Source organism: Lepidochelys kempii, chromosome 12, assembly GCF_965140285.1.
Source record: "Lepidochelys kempii isolate rLepKem1 chromosome 12, rLepKem1.hap1, whole genome shotgun sequence".
Lineage (NCBI taxonomy): Eukaryota > Metazoa > Chordata > Testudines > Cheloniidae > Lepidochelys > Lepidochelys kempii.
Window position 1 is genome coordinate 43,916,078 of NC_136391.1, and position 14,937 is coordinate 43,931,014.

Genomic DNA, 14,937 nt, shown 5'->3' on the forward strand with positions numbered 1-14,937 from the left:
CCCCCCTCCACACTCATACCATCAACCTCCACCCCACCCTCGTACACAGCCCACCCCCCTCCACACACACCACTGAGCTCCACCCCGCCCTCCTACACAGCCCACCCCCCTCCACACACACCATCAACCTCCACCCCGCCCTCGTAAACAGCCCACCTCCTTCCACACACACCATCAACCTCCACCCCGCTCTCGTACACAGCCCACCCCCCTCCACAGACACCATCTACCTCCACCCCGCCCTCGTACACAGCCCTCCCCCCTCCACACACACCACTGAGCTCCACCCCGCCCTCGTACACAGCCCTCCCCCTCCACACACACCATCTACCTCCACCCTGGCCTCGTACACAGCCCACCCCCCTCCACACACACCATCTACCTCCACCCCGCCCTCGAACACAGCCCACCCCCCTCCACACACACCATCAACCTCCACCCCGCTCTCGTACACAGCCCACCCCCCTCCACAGACACCATCTACCTCCACCCCGCCCTCGTACACAGCCCTCCCCCCTCCACACACACCACTGAGCTCCACCCTGCCCTCGTACACAGCCCACCCCCCTCCACACACACCATCTACCTCCACCCCGCCCTCGAACACAGCCCACCCCCCTCCACACACACCACTGAGCTCCACCCCACCCTCGTACACAGCCCTCCCCCTCCACACACACCATCAACCTCCACCCCGCCCTCGTACACAGCCCACCCCCCTCCACACACACCACTGAGCTCCACCCCGCCCTCGTACACAGCCCACCCCCCTTCACACACACCATCAACCTCCACCCCGCTCTCGTACACAGCCCACCCCCCTCCACACACACCACTGAGCTCCACCCCGCCCTCGTACACAGCCCACCCCTCTCCACACACACCATCTACCTCCACCCCACCCTCGTACACAGCCCACCCCCCTCCACAGACACCATCTACCTCCACCCCGCCCTCGTACACAGCCCTCCCCCCTCCACACACACCACTGAGCTCCACCCCGCCCTCGTACACAGCCCACCCCCCTCCACACACACCATCAACCTCCACCCCACCCTCGTACGCAGCCCACCCCCCTCCACACACACCATCGACCTCCACCCCGCCCTCGAACACAGCCCACCCCCCTCCACACACACCACTGAGCTCCACCCTGCCCTCGTACACAGCCCACCCCCCTCCACACTCATACCATCAACCTCCACCCCGCCCTCGAACACAGTCCACCCCCCCTCCACACACACCACTGAGCTCCACCCCGCCCTCGTACACAGCCCGCCCCCCTCCACACACATCACTGAGCTCCACCCCGCCCTCGTACACAGCCCACCCCCCCTCCACACACATCACTGAGCTCCACCCTGCCCTCGTACACAGCCCTCCCCCCTCCACACACACCATCAACCTCCACCCCGCCCTCCTACACAGCCCACCCCCCTCCACAGACACCATCAACCTCCACCCCGCCCTCCTACACAGCCCACCCCCCTCCACACACACCACTGAGCTCCACCCTGCCCTCGTACACAGCCCACCCCCCTCCACACTCATACCATCAACCTCCACCCCACCCTCGTACACAGCCCACCCCCCTCCACACACACCATCAACCTCCACCCCGCCCTCGTACACAGCCCACCCCCCTCCACACTCATACCATCAACCTCCACCCCGCCCTCGAACACAGCCCACCCCCCCTCCACACACACCACTGAGCTCCACCCCGCCCTCGTACACAGCCCGCCCCCCTCCACACACATCACTGAGCTCCACCCCGCCCTCGTACACAGCCCGCCCCCTCCACACACACCACTGAGCTCCACCCCACCCTCGTACACAGCCCTCCCCCTCCACACACACCATCAACCTCCACCCCGCCCTCGTACACAGCCCTCCCCCTCCACACACACCACTGAGCTCCACCCCGCCCTCCTACACAGCCCTCCCCCTCCACACACACCACTGAGCTCCACCCCGCCCTCCTACACAGCCCACCCCCCTCCACACACACCACTGAGCTCCACCCCGCCCTCGTACACAGCCCGCCCCCCTCCACACACACCATCTACCTCCACCCCGCCCTCGTACACAGCCCACCCCCCTCCACACACACCACTGAGCTCCACCCCGCCCTAATACACAGCCCACCCCTCTCCACACACACCATCTACCTCCACCCCGCCCTCCTACACAGCCCACCCCCCTCCACACACACCACTGAGCTCCACCCCGCCCTCCTACACAGCCCACCCCTCTCCACACACACCATCTACCTCCACCCCGCCCTCGTACACAGCCCACCTCCCTCCACAGACATCACTGAGCTCCACCCACCCTCGTACACATCCCACCCCCCTCCACACACACCACTGAGCTCCACCCCGCCCTAATACACAGCCCACCCCTCTCCACACACACCATCTACCTCCACCCCGCCCTCGTACACAGCCCTCCCCCTCCACACACACCACTGAGCTCCACCCCGCCCTCGTACACAGCCCACCCCCCTCCACACACACCATCTACCTCCACCCCGCCCTCCTACACAGCCCACCCCCCTCCACAGACACCATCTACCTCCACCCCGCCCTCGTACACAGCCCACCCCCCTCCACACACACCATCTACCTCCACCCCGCCCTCCTACACAGCCCACCCCCCTCCACAGACACCATCTACCTCCACCCCGCCCTCGTACACAGCCCTCCCCCCTCCACACACACCACTGAGCTCCACCCCGCCCTCGTACACAGCCCACCCCCCTCCACAGACACCATCAACCTCCACCCCGCCCTCCTACACAGCCCACCCCCCTCCACAGACACCATCTACCTCCACCCCGCCCTCGTACACAGCCCTCCCCCCTCCACACACACCACTGAGCTCCACCCCGCCCTCCTACACATCCCACCCCCCTCCACACACACCACTGAGCTCCACCCCGCCCTCCTACACAGCCCACCCCCCTCCACACACACCATCAACCTCCACCCCGCCCTCGTACACAGCCCACCCCCCTCCACACACACCACTGAGCTCCACCCCGCCCTCGTACACAGCCCACCCCCTCCACACACACCACTGAGCTCCACCCCGCCCTCCTACACATCCCACCCCCCTCCACACACACCACTGAGCTCCACCCTGCCCTCGTACACAGCCCTCCCCCCTCCACACACACCATCAACCTCCACCCCGCCCTCGTACACAGCCCTCCCCCCTCCACACACACCATCTACCTCCACCCTGGCCTCGTACACAGCCCACCCCCCTCCACACACACCATCTACCTCCACCCTGGCCTCGTACACAGCCCACCCCCCTCCACAGACACCATCAACCTCCACCCCGCCCTCCTACACAGCCCACCCCCCTCCACACACACCATCAACCTCCACCCCGCCCTCGTACACAGCCCACCCCCCTCCACACACACCACTGAGCTCCACCCTGCCCTCCTACACAGCCCACCCCCCTCCACACACACCATCAACCTCCACCCCGCCCTCGTACGCAGCCCACCCCCCTCCACACACACCATCGACCTCCACCCCGCCCTCGAACACAGCCCACCCCCCTCCACACACACCACTGAGCTCCACCCTGCCCTCGTACACAGCCCACCCCCCCTCCACAGACACCACTGAGCTCCACCCCGCCCTCGTACACAGCCCGCCCCCCTCCACACACATCACTGAGCTCCACCCCGCCCTCCTACACAGCCCACCCCTCCTCCACACACATCACTGAGCTCCACCCCGCCCTCGTACACAGCCCTCCCCCCTCCACAGACACCACTGAGCTCCACCCCGCCCTCCTACACAGCCCACCCCTCTCCACACACACCACTGAGCTCCACCCCACCCTCGTACACAGCCCACCCCCCTCCACACACATCACTGAGCTCCACCCCGCCCTCGTACACAGCCCACCCCCTCCACACACACCACTGAGCTCCACCCCGCCCTCGTACACAGCCCGCCCCCCTCCACACACACACCATCAACCTGCACCCTGGCCTCGTACACATCCCACCCCCCTCCACACACATCACTGAGCTCCACCCCTCCCTCGTACACAGCCCACCCCCCTCCACAGACACCATCTACCTCCACCCCGCCCTCGTACACAGCCCACCCCCCTCCACACACACCATCTACCTCCACCCTGGCCTCGTACACAGCCCACCCCCCTCCACACACACCATCTACCTCCACCCCGCCCTCGTACGCAGCCCACCCCCTCCACACACACCACTGAGCTCCACCCCACCCTCGTACACAGCCCACCCCCCTCCACAGACACCATCAACCTCCACCCCCCCCTCGTACACAGCCCACCCCCTCCACACACACCATCTACCTCCACCCCACCCTCGTACACAGCCCACCCCCCTCCACAGACACCATCAACCTCCACCCCCCCCTCGTACACAGCCCACCCCCTCCACACACACCATCTACCTCCACCCCGCCCTCGTACACAGCCCACCCCTCTCCACACACACCATCTTCCGCCACCCCGCCCTCCTACACAGCCCACCCCCCTCCACACACACCATCAACCTCCACCCCGCCCTCGTACACAGCCCTCCCCCCTCCACACACATCACTGAGCTCCACCCCGCCCTCGTACACAGCCCACCCCCCTCCACACACACCATCTACCTCCACCCTGCCCTCCTACACATCCCACCCCCCTCCACACACACCACTGAGCTCCACCCCGCCCTCGTACACAGCCCACCCCCTCCACACACACCACTGAGCTCCACCCCGCCCTCGTACACAGCCCACCCCCCCTCCACACACATCACTGAGCTCCACCCCACCCTCGTACACAGCCCTCCCCCCTCCACACACATCACTGAGCTCCACCCCACCCTCGTACACAGCCCTCCCCCTCCACACACACCATCAACCTCCACCCCGCCCTCGTACACAGCCCACCCCCCTCCACAGACACCACTGAGCTCCACCCCACCCTCGTACACAGCCCTCCCCCTCCACACACACCACTGAGCTCCACCCCGCCCTCGTGCACAGCCCACCCCCCTCCACACACACCATCTACCTCCACCCTGGCCTCGTACACAGCCCACCCCCCTCCACACACACCACTGAGCTCCACCCCGCCCTCGTACACAGCCCACCCCCCTCCACACACACCATCTACCTCCACCCTGGCCTCGTACACAGCCCACCCCCTCCACACACACCATCTACCTCCACCCCACCCTCGTACACAGCCCACCCCCCTCCACACACACCATCTACCTCCACCCCACCCTCGTACACAGCCCACCCCCCTCCACACACACCATCTACCTCCACCCCACCCTCGTACACAGCCCACCCCCCTCCACACACACCATCAACCTCCACCCCACCCTCGTACACAGCCCACCCCCCTCCACACACACCACTGAGCTCCACCCCGCCCTCCTACACAGCCCACCCCCCTCCACACACACCATCAACCTCCACCCCACCCTCTTACACAGCCCACCCCCCTCCACACTCATACCATCAACCTCCACCCCACCCTCGTACACAGCCCACCCCCCTCCACAGACACCATCTACCTCCACCCCGCCCTCGTGCACAGCCCACCCCCCTCCACACACACCACTGAGCTCCACCCCGCCCTCGTACACAGCCCGCCCCCCTCCACACACACCATCTACCTCCACCCCGCCCTCGTGCACAGCCCACCCCCCTCCACACACACCACTGAGCTCCACCCCGCCCTCGTACACAGCCCACCCCCCTCCACAGACACCATCTACCTCCACCCTGGCCTCGTACACAGCCCACCCCCCTCCACACACACCATCTACCTCCACCCCGCCCTCGTACACAGCCCACCCCCCTCCACAGACACCATCTACCTCCACCCTGGCCTCGTACACAGCCCACCCCCCTCCACACACACCATCAACCTCCACCCCGCCCTCCTACACAGCCCACCCCCTCCACACACACCACTGAGCTCCACCCCGCCCTCGTACACAGCCCACCCCCCTCCACACACACCACTGAGCTCCACCCCGCCCTCGTACACAGCCCACCCCCCTCCACACACACCACTGAGCTCCACCCCGCCCTCGTACACAGCCCACCCCCCTCCACACACACCACTGAGCTCCACCCCGCCCTCGTACACAGCCCACCCCCCTCCACAGACACCATCTACCTCCACCCCGCCCTCGTACACAGCCCACCCCCCTCCACACACACCACTGAGCTCCACCCCGCCCTCCTACACAGCCCACCCCCTCCACACACACCACTGAGCTCCACCCCGCCCTCGTACACAGCCCACCCCCCTCCACACACACCACTGAGCTCCACCCCGCCCTCGTACACAGCCCACCCCTCTCCACACACACCATCTACCTCCACCCCGCCCTCCTACACAGCCCACCCCCTCCACACACACCACTGAGCTCCACCCCGCCCTCGTACACAGCCCACCCCCCTCCACAGACACCATCTACCTCCACCCCGCCCTCGTACACAGCCCACCCCCCTCCACACACACCACTGAGCTCCACCCCGCCCTCGTACACAGCCCACCCCCCTCCACACACACCATCTACCTCCACCCCGCCCTCCTACACAGCCCACCCCCCTCCACACACACCATCAACCTCCACCCCGCCCTCGTACACAGCCCTCCCCCCTCCACACACACCATCTACCTCCACCCTGGCCTCGTACACAGCCCACCCCCCTCCACACACACCATCAACCTCCACCCCACCCTCGTACACAGCCCACCCCCCTCCACACACACCATCAACCTCCACCCCACCCTCGTACACAGCCCACCCCCCTCCACACACACCACTGAGCTCCACCCCGCCCTCGTACACAGCCCACCCCCCTCCACACACACCACTGAGCTCCACCCTGCCCTCGTACACAGCCCACCCCCCTCCACACTCATACCATGAACCTCCACCCCGCCCTCGAACACAGCCCACCCCCCCTCCACACACACCACTGAGCTCCACCCCGCCCTCGTACACAGCCCGCCCCCCTCCACACACATCACTGAGCTCCACCCCGCCCTCCTACACAGCCCACCCCCCTCCACACACACCATCAACCTCCACCCCGCCCTCGTACACAGCCCACCCCCCTCCACAGACACCATCAACCTCCACCCTGCCCTCCTACACATCCCAGCCCCCTCCACACACACCACTGAGCTCCACCCCGCCCTCGTACACAGCCCACCCCCCTCCACACACACCACTGAGCTCCACCCCGCCCTCGTACACAGCCCACCCCCCTCCACACACACCACTGAGCTCCACCCCGCCCTCGTACACAGCCCACCCCCCTCCACACACACCATCAACCTCCACCCCACCCTCGTACGCAGCCCACCCCCCTCCACACACACCATCGACCTCCACCCCGCCCTCGAACACAGCCCACCCCCCCTCCACACACACCACTGAGCTCCACCCCGCCCTCGTACACAGCCCGCCCCCCTCCACACACATCACTGAGCTCCACCCCGCCCTCGTACACAGCCCTCCCCCCTCCACACACACCATCAACCTCCACCCCGCCCTCCTACACAGCCCACCCCCCTCCACAGACACCATCAACGTCCACCCCGCCCTCCTACACAGCCCACCCCCCTCCACACACACCATCAACCTCCACCCCGCCCTCCTACACATCCCACCCCCCTCCACACACATCACTGAGCTCCACCCCGCCCTCGTACACAGCCCACCCCCCTCCACACACACCATCTACCTCCACCCGGCCCTTCTACATAGCCCACCCCCCTCCCCACACACCATCAACCTCCACCCCGCCCTCCTACACATCCCACCCCCCTCCACACACATCACTGAGCTCCACCCCGCCCTCGTACACAGCCCACCCCCCTCCACACACACCATCTACCTCCACCCCGCCCTCCTACACAGCCCACCCCCCTCCACAGACACCATCTACCTCCACCCCGCCCTCGTACACAGCCCACCCCCCTCCACACACACCATCTACCTCCACCCCGCCCTCCTACACAGCCCACCCCCCTCCACAGACACCATCTACCTCCACCCCGCCCTCGTACACAGCCCTCCCCCCTCCACACACACCACTGAGCTCCACCCCGCCCTCGTACACAGCCCACCCCCCTCCACAGACACCATCAACCTCCACCCCGCCCTCCTACACAGCCCACCCCCCTCCACAGACACCATCTACCTCCACCCCGCCCTCGTACACAGCCCTCCCCCCTCCACACACACCACTGAGCTCCACCCCGCCCTCCTACACAGCCCACCCCCCTCCACACACACCATCAACCTCCACCCCGCCCTCGTACACAGCCCACCCCCCTCCACACACACCACTGAGCTCCACCCCGCCCTCGTACACAGCCCACCCCCTCCACACACACCACTGAGCTCCACCCCGCCCTCCTACACAGCCCACCCCCCTCCACACACACCATCAACCTCCACCCCGCCCTCGTACACAGCCCACCCCCCTCCACACACACCACTGAGCTCCACCCTGCCCTCCTACACAGCCCACCCCCCTCCACACACACCATCGACCTCCACCCCGCCCTCGAACACAGCCCACCCCCCTCCACACACACCACTGAGCTCCACCCTGCCCTCGTACACAGCCCGCCCCCCTCCACACACATCACTGAGCTCCACCCCGCCCTCCTACACAGCCCACCCCCCTCCACACACACCATCAACCTCCACCCCGCCCTCGTACACAGCCCACCCCCCTCCACACACACCACTGAGCTCCACCCTGCCCTCCTACACAGCCCACCCCCCTCCACACACACCATCGACCTCCACCCCGCCCTCGAACACAGCCCACCCCCCTCCACACACACCACTGAGCTCCACCCTGCCCTCGTACACAGCCCTCCCCCCTCCACAGACACCACTGAGCTCCACCCCGCCCTCCTACACAGCCCACCCCTCTCCACACACACCACTGAGCTCCACCCCACCCTCGTACACAGCCCACCCCCTCCACAGACACCATCAACCTCCACCCCGCCCTCGTACACAGCCCGCCCCCCTCCACACACACACCATCAACCTGCACCCTGGCCTCGTACACATCCCACCCCCCTCCACACACATCACTGAGCTCCACCCCTCCCTCGTACACAGCCCACCCCCCTCCACAGACACCATCTACCTCCACCCCGCCCTCGTACACAGCCCACCCCCCTCCACACACACCATCTACCTCCACCCTGGCCTCGTACACAGCCCACCCCCCTCCACACACACCATCTACCTCCACCCCGCCCTCGTACGCAGCCCACCCCCTCCACACACACCACTGAGCTCCACCCCACCCTCGTACACAGCCCACCCCCCTCCACAGACACCATCTACCTCCACCCTGGCCTCGTACACAGCCCACCCCCCTCCACAGACACCATCTACCTCCACCCCGCCCTCGTACGCAGCCCACCCCCTCCACACACACCACTGAGCTCCACCCCACCCTCGTACACAGCCCACCCCCCTCCACAGACACCATCAACCTCCACCCCCCCCTCGTACACAGCCCACCCCCTCCACACACACCATCTACCTCCACCCCGCCCTCGAACACAGCCCACCCCCCTCCACACTCATACCATCAACCTCCACCCCCCCCTCGTACACAGCCCACCCCCTCCACACACACCATCTACCTCCACCCCGCCCTCGTACACAGCCCACCCCTCTCCACACACACCATCTTCCTCCACCCCGCCCTCGTGCACAGCCCACCCCCCTCCACACACACCACTGAGCTCCACCCCGCCCTCGTACACAGCCCGCCCCCCTCCACACACACCATCTACCTCCACCCCACCCTCGTACACAGCCCACCCCCCTCCACAGACACCATCTACCTCCACCCTGGCCTCGTACACAGCCCACCCCCCTCCACACACACCATCTACCTCCACCCCGCCCTCGTACACAGCCCACCCCCCTCCACAGACACCATCTACCTCCACCCTGGCCTCGTACACAGCCCACCCCCCTCCACACACACCATCAACCTCCACCCCGCCCTCCTACACAGCCCACCCCCTCCACACACACCACTGAGCTCCACCCCGCCCTCGTACACAGCCCACCCCCCTCCACACACACCACTGAGCTCCACCCCGCCCTCGTACACAGCCCACCCCCCTCCACACACACCACTGAGCTCCACCCCGCCCTCGTACACAGCCCACCCCCCTCCACACACACCACTGAGCTCCACCCCGCCCTCGTACACAGCCCACCCCCCTCCACAGACACCATCTACCTCCACCCCGCCCTCGTACACAGCCCACCCCCCTCCACACACACCACTGAGCTCCACCCCGCCCTCCTACACAGCCCACCCCCTCCACACACACCACTGAGCTCCACCCCGCCCTCGTACACAGCCCACCCCCCTCCACACACACCATCTACCTCCACCCCGCCCTCCTACACAGCCCACCCCCCTCCACACACACCATCAACCTCCACCCCGCCCTCGTACACAGCCCTCCCCCCTCCACACACACCATCTACCTCCACCCTGGCCTCGTACACAGCCCACCCCCCTCCACACACACCATCTACCTCCACCCTGGCCTCGTACACAGCCCACCCCCCTCCACACACACCATCAACCTCCACCCCACCCTCGTACACAGCCCACCCCCCTCCACACACACCACTGAGCTCCACCCCGCCCTCGTACACAGCCCACCCCCCTCCACACACACCACTGAGCTCCACCCTGCCCTCGTACACAGCCCACCCCCCTCCACACTCATACCATGAACCTCCACCCCGCCCTCGAACACAGCCCACCCCCCCTCCACACACACCACTGAGCTCCACCCCGCCCTCGTACACAGCCCACCCCCCTCCACACACATCACTGAGCTCCACCCCGCCCTCCTACACAGCCCACCCCCCTCCACACACACCATCAACCTCCACCCCGCCCTCGTACACAGCCCACCCCCCTCCACAGACACCATCAACCTCCACCCCGCCCTCGTACACAGCCCGCCCCCCTCCACACACACCACTGAGCTCCACCCCGCCCTCGTACACAGCCCACCCCCCTCCACACACACCACTGAGCTCCACCCCGCCCTCCTACACAGCCCACCCCCCTCCACACACACCACTGAGCTCCACCCCGCCCTCGTACACAGCCCACCCCCCTCCACACACACCATCAACCTCCACCCCACCCTCGTACGCAGCCCACCCCCCTCCACACACACCATCGACCTCCACCCCGCCCTCGAACACAGCCCACCCCCCCTCCACACACACCACTGAGCTCCACCCCGCCCTCGTACACAGCCCGCCCCCCTCCACACACATCACTGAGCTCCACCCCGCCCTCGTACACAGCCCTCCCCCCTCCACACACACCATCAACCTCCACCCCGCCCTCCTACACAGCCCACCCCCCTCCACAGACACCATCAACGTCCACCCCGCCCTCCTACACAGCCCACCCCCCTCCACACACACCATCAACCTCCACCCCGCCCTCCTACACATCCCACCCCCCTCCACACACATTACTGAGCTCCACCCCGCCCTCGTACACAGCCCACCCCCCTCCACACACACCATCTACCTCCACCCGGCCCTTCTACATAGCCCACCCCCCTCCCCACACACCATCAACCTCCACCCCGCCCTCCTACACATCCCACCCCCCTCCACACACATCACTGAGCTCCACCCCGCCCTCGTACACAGCCCACCCCCCTCCACACACACCATCTACCTCCACCCTGCCCTCCTACACATCCCACCCCCCTCCACACACATCACTGAGCTCCACTCCGCCCTTGTACGCAGCCCACCCCCCTCCACACACACCATCTACCTCCACCCTGGCCTCGTACACAGCCCACCCCCCTCCACACACACCATCTACCTCCACCCTGGCCTCGTACACAGCCCACCCCCCTCCACAGACACCATCTACCTCCACCCCGCCCTCGTACACAGCCCTCCCCCCTCCACACACACCACTGAGCTCCACCCCGCCCTCGTACACAGCCCACCCCCCTCCACAGACACCATCAACCTCCACCCCACCCTCGTACACAGCCCGCCCCCCTCCACACACACCACTGAGCTCCACCCCGCCCTCGTACACAGCCCACCCCCCTCCACACACACCATCTACCTCCACCCCGCCCTCCTACACAGCCCTCCCCCCTCCACACACACCATCTACCTCCACCCCGCCCTCCTACACAGCCCTCCCCCTCCACACACACCACTGAGCTCCACCCCGCCCTAATACACAGCCCACCCCCCTCCACACTCATACCATCAACCTCCACCCCACCCTCGTACACAGCCCTCCCCCTCCACACACACCACTGAGCTCCACCCCGCCCTCGTACACAGCCCTCCCCCTCCACACACACCATCTACCTCCACCCCGCCCTCGTACACAGGCCACCCCCCTCCACACACATCACTGAGCTCCACCCCGCCCTCGTAAACAGCCCTCCCCCCTCCACACACACCATCTACCTCCACCCCGCCCTCGTACACAGGCCACCCCCCTCCACACACATCACTGAGCTCCACCCCGCCCTCGTACACAGCCCACCCCCCTCCACACAGATCACTGAGCTCCACCCCGCCCTCGTACACAGCCCACCCCCCTCCACACACACCACTGAGCTCCGCCCCTCCCTCGTACACAGCCCACCCCCCTCCACACACACCACTGAGCTCCGCCCCTCCCTCGTACACAGCCCTCCCCCCTCCACACACACCATCTACCTCCACCCCACCCTCGTACACAGGCCACCCCCCTCCACACACATCACTGAGCTCCACCCCGCCCTCGTAAACAGCCCACCCCCCTCCACACACACCATCTACCTCCACCCCACCCTCGTACACATCCCACCCCCCTCCACACACACCACTGAGCTCCACCCCGCCCTCGTACACAGCCCACCCCCCTCCACACACACCACTGAGCTCCGCCCCTCCCTCGTACACAGCCCTCCCCCCTCCACACACACCACTGAGCTCCACCCCTCCCTCGTACACAGCCCTCCCCCCTCCACACACACCATCTACCTCCACCCCGCCCTCGAACACAGCCCACCCCCCCTCCACACACACCACTGAGCTCCACCCCGCCCTCGTAAACAGCCCACCCCCCCTCCACACACACCAGTGATCTCTGATCCACTCTTGTACATAGCCCTTCCCCTCTCCACACACACACCGGCAACCTCCACCCTGCCCTTGTACACAGCCCACCCCCGTCCACACACACCATCTACCTCCTTCCTGCCGTCGTACAATACCCACCCTGCTCCACACACACCACTGACCTCCCACCCACCCTCGTACACAGCCCACCACCCTCTGGGCCCTTTTAATTAAAAGACACCACCCTCTGTGAGCACAATTTTTCCGGCCTTTTTCTGTCAGCATCTTGATCATGGGTCACTCACTGTAACTTATTTTAAGGCTTAAACTTTCCAATATCAAAATTAAATTTTGACAAGCGTGTGGTTCTGATCCAGAAACCCAATTAACCTGTGGTAATGTGTATCCAAGCATGATTATGCCACTGTGACCGGGATTCTAGTGGGGAGCCAGCTGTGGTCACTCAGTTAGGGTGCACTGCAAAGAATGGGGAGACAATCCCCAAAAAGCTGGTGGATATTCCAGTACTTAGATTTACCAAGCCAGCATAAAACAGCTTCTTTATTACCTTACTGGTTACTCAGAAGTCCAAACAACACAGTTCCCTTAAAGTGATCCAGCCTCAGGCCTCCGTCTAGGTTGAAATCTTATTTCATCATATAAGGAAGAAAAGGTTCTACCAATCCCAAAGTATCGGACACATCACCTCCCAGGTTATTGAATAGTCCAGATCTTTCCCAAATATACGCTACAGCCAAGTCTTATTAACTAAACTAAAATTTATTAAAAAACAAAAGTGAGAGTATGGTTAAAAATCAATATACATACAGATATGAGTTCAATTCATTGAGGTTCAGATTCATAGCAGAGATGTGAGCTTTGTAGTTCCAAAGAGTTCTTTCAGAAATAGTCCATAGGTTATAGTCATTGCAGGGTGTTCCACCTTAGGACTGTGATCTCAGTCCTTTTGCCTAAGCTTCCCCTGTATGAAGCCTCAAGCAGACCTGAGATGAAGAGGATCAGGACCCAAGGATCTTTTATACAATTTAATGTCCTTTTTGACCAGCTGGAGTTCCTCGGGGAACAAAAGGTAATTAGGAGACTTAGAAGGAGTTCCATCACCGGTACTTAGCTGTAGAATTAACACAAGGCAATTTGCTTGTTCCTCCACCATTTACAGATCATTTGCTATACATTTCAAAGAGAGATGAATACAGAGGTATCCAGTATTTACAATTCAGTTAAATGCGAGGATGTTCTTTTGATCTCTGAATTATCAGAATACAGCATAGACAGTGACTGTTGATTACATTGTCCCTAATCATACATATGTAAATACACAAAAACACAAACATTATCTCCCCACATGTCTTTTGATGGTTATTTATTTTGCAGGATATTTAACCATTTCTAGCCGTGTGTCTCACCTCTCCAGAAAGAGGCAACCCGGGACCAGGAGGTCCTTGGCATGACTTGAAAAGGAAAGAAAAATGGCTTTTACTGATAGAATTTGAGGGGGGAGTCCTTGCATTATTTTTTGTCTCTATTTGTAACCAAGTCAATTCTTCCCTGCCTTCCCTAGCGGCTATTGAAGATGGTGCCCACTATTTCTGATGGGAAACCCAGAACCACATCACACTGCCCTGGACGCTTTCCTGGGGTTCTTATTCAAGGTATCTCTTCCCAGCCTCTGCTACAGGGCCTCTCCCCTGAGTGCTGCTGCAGAG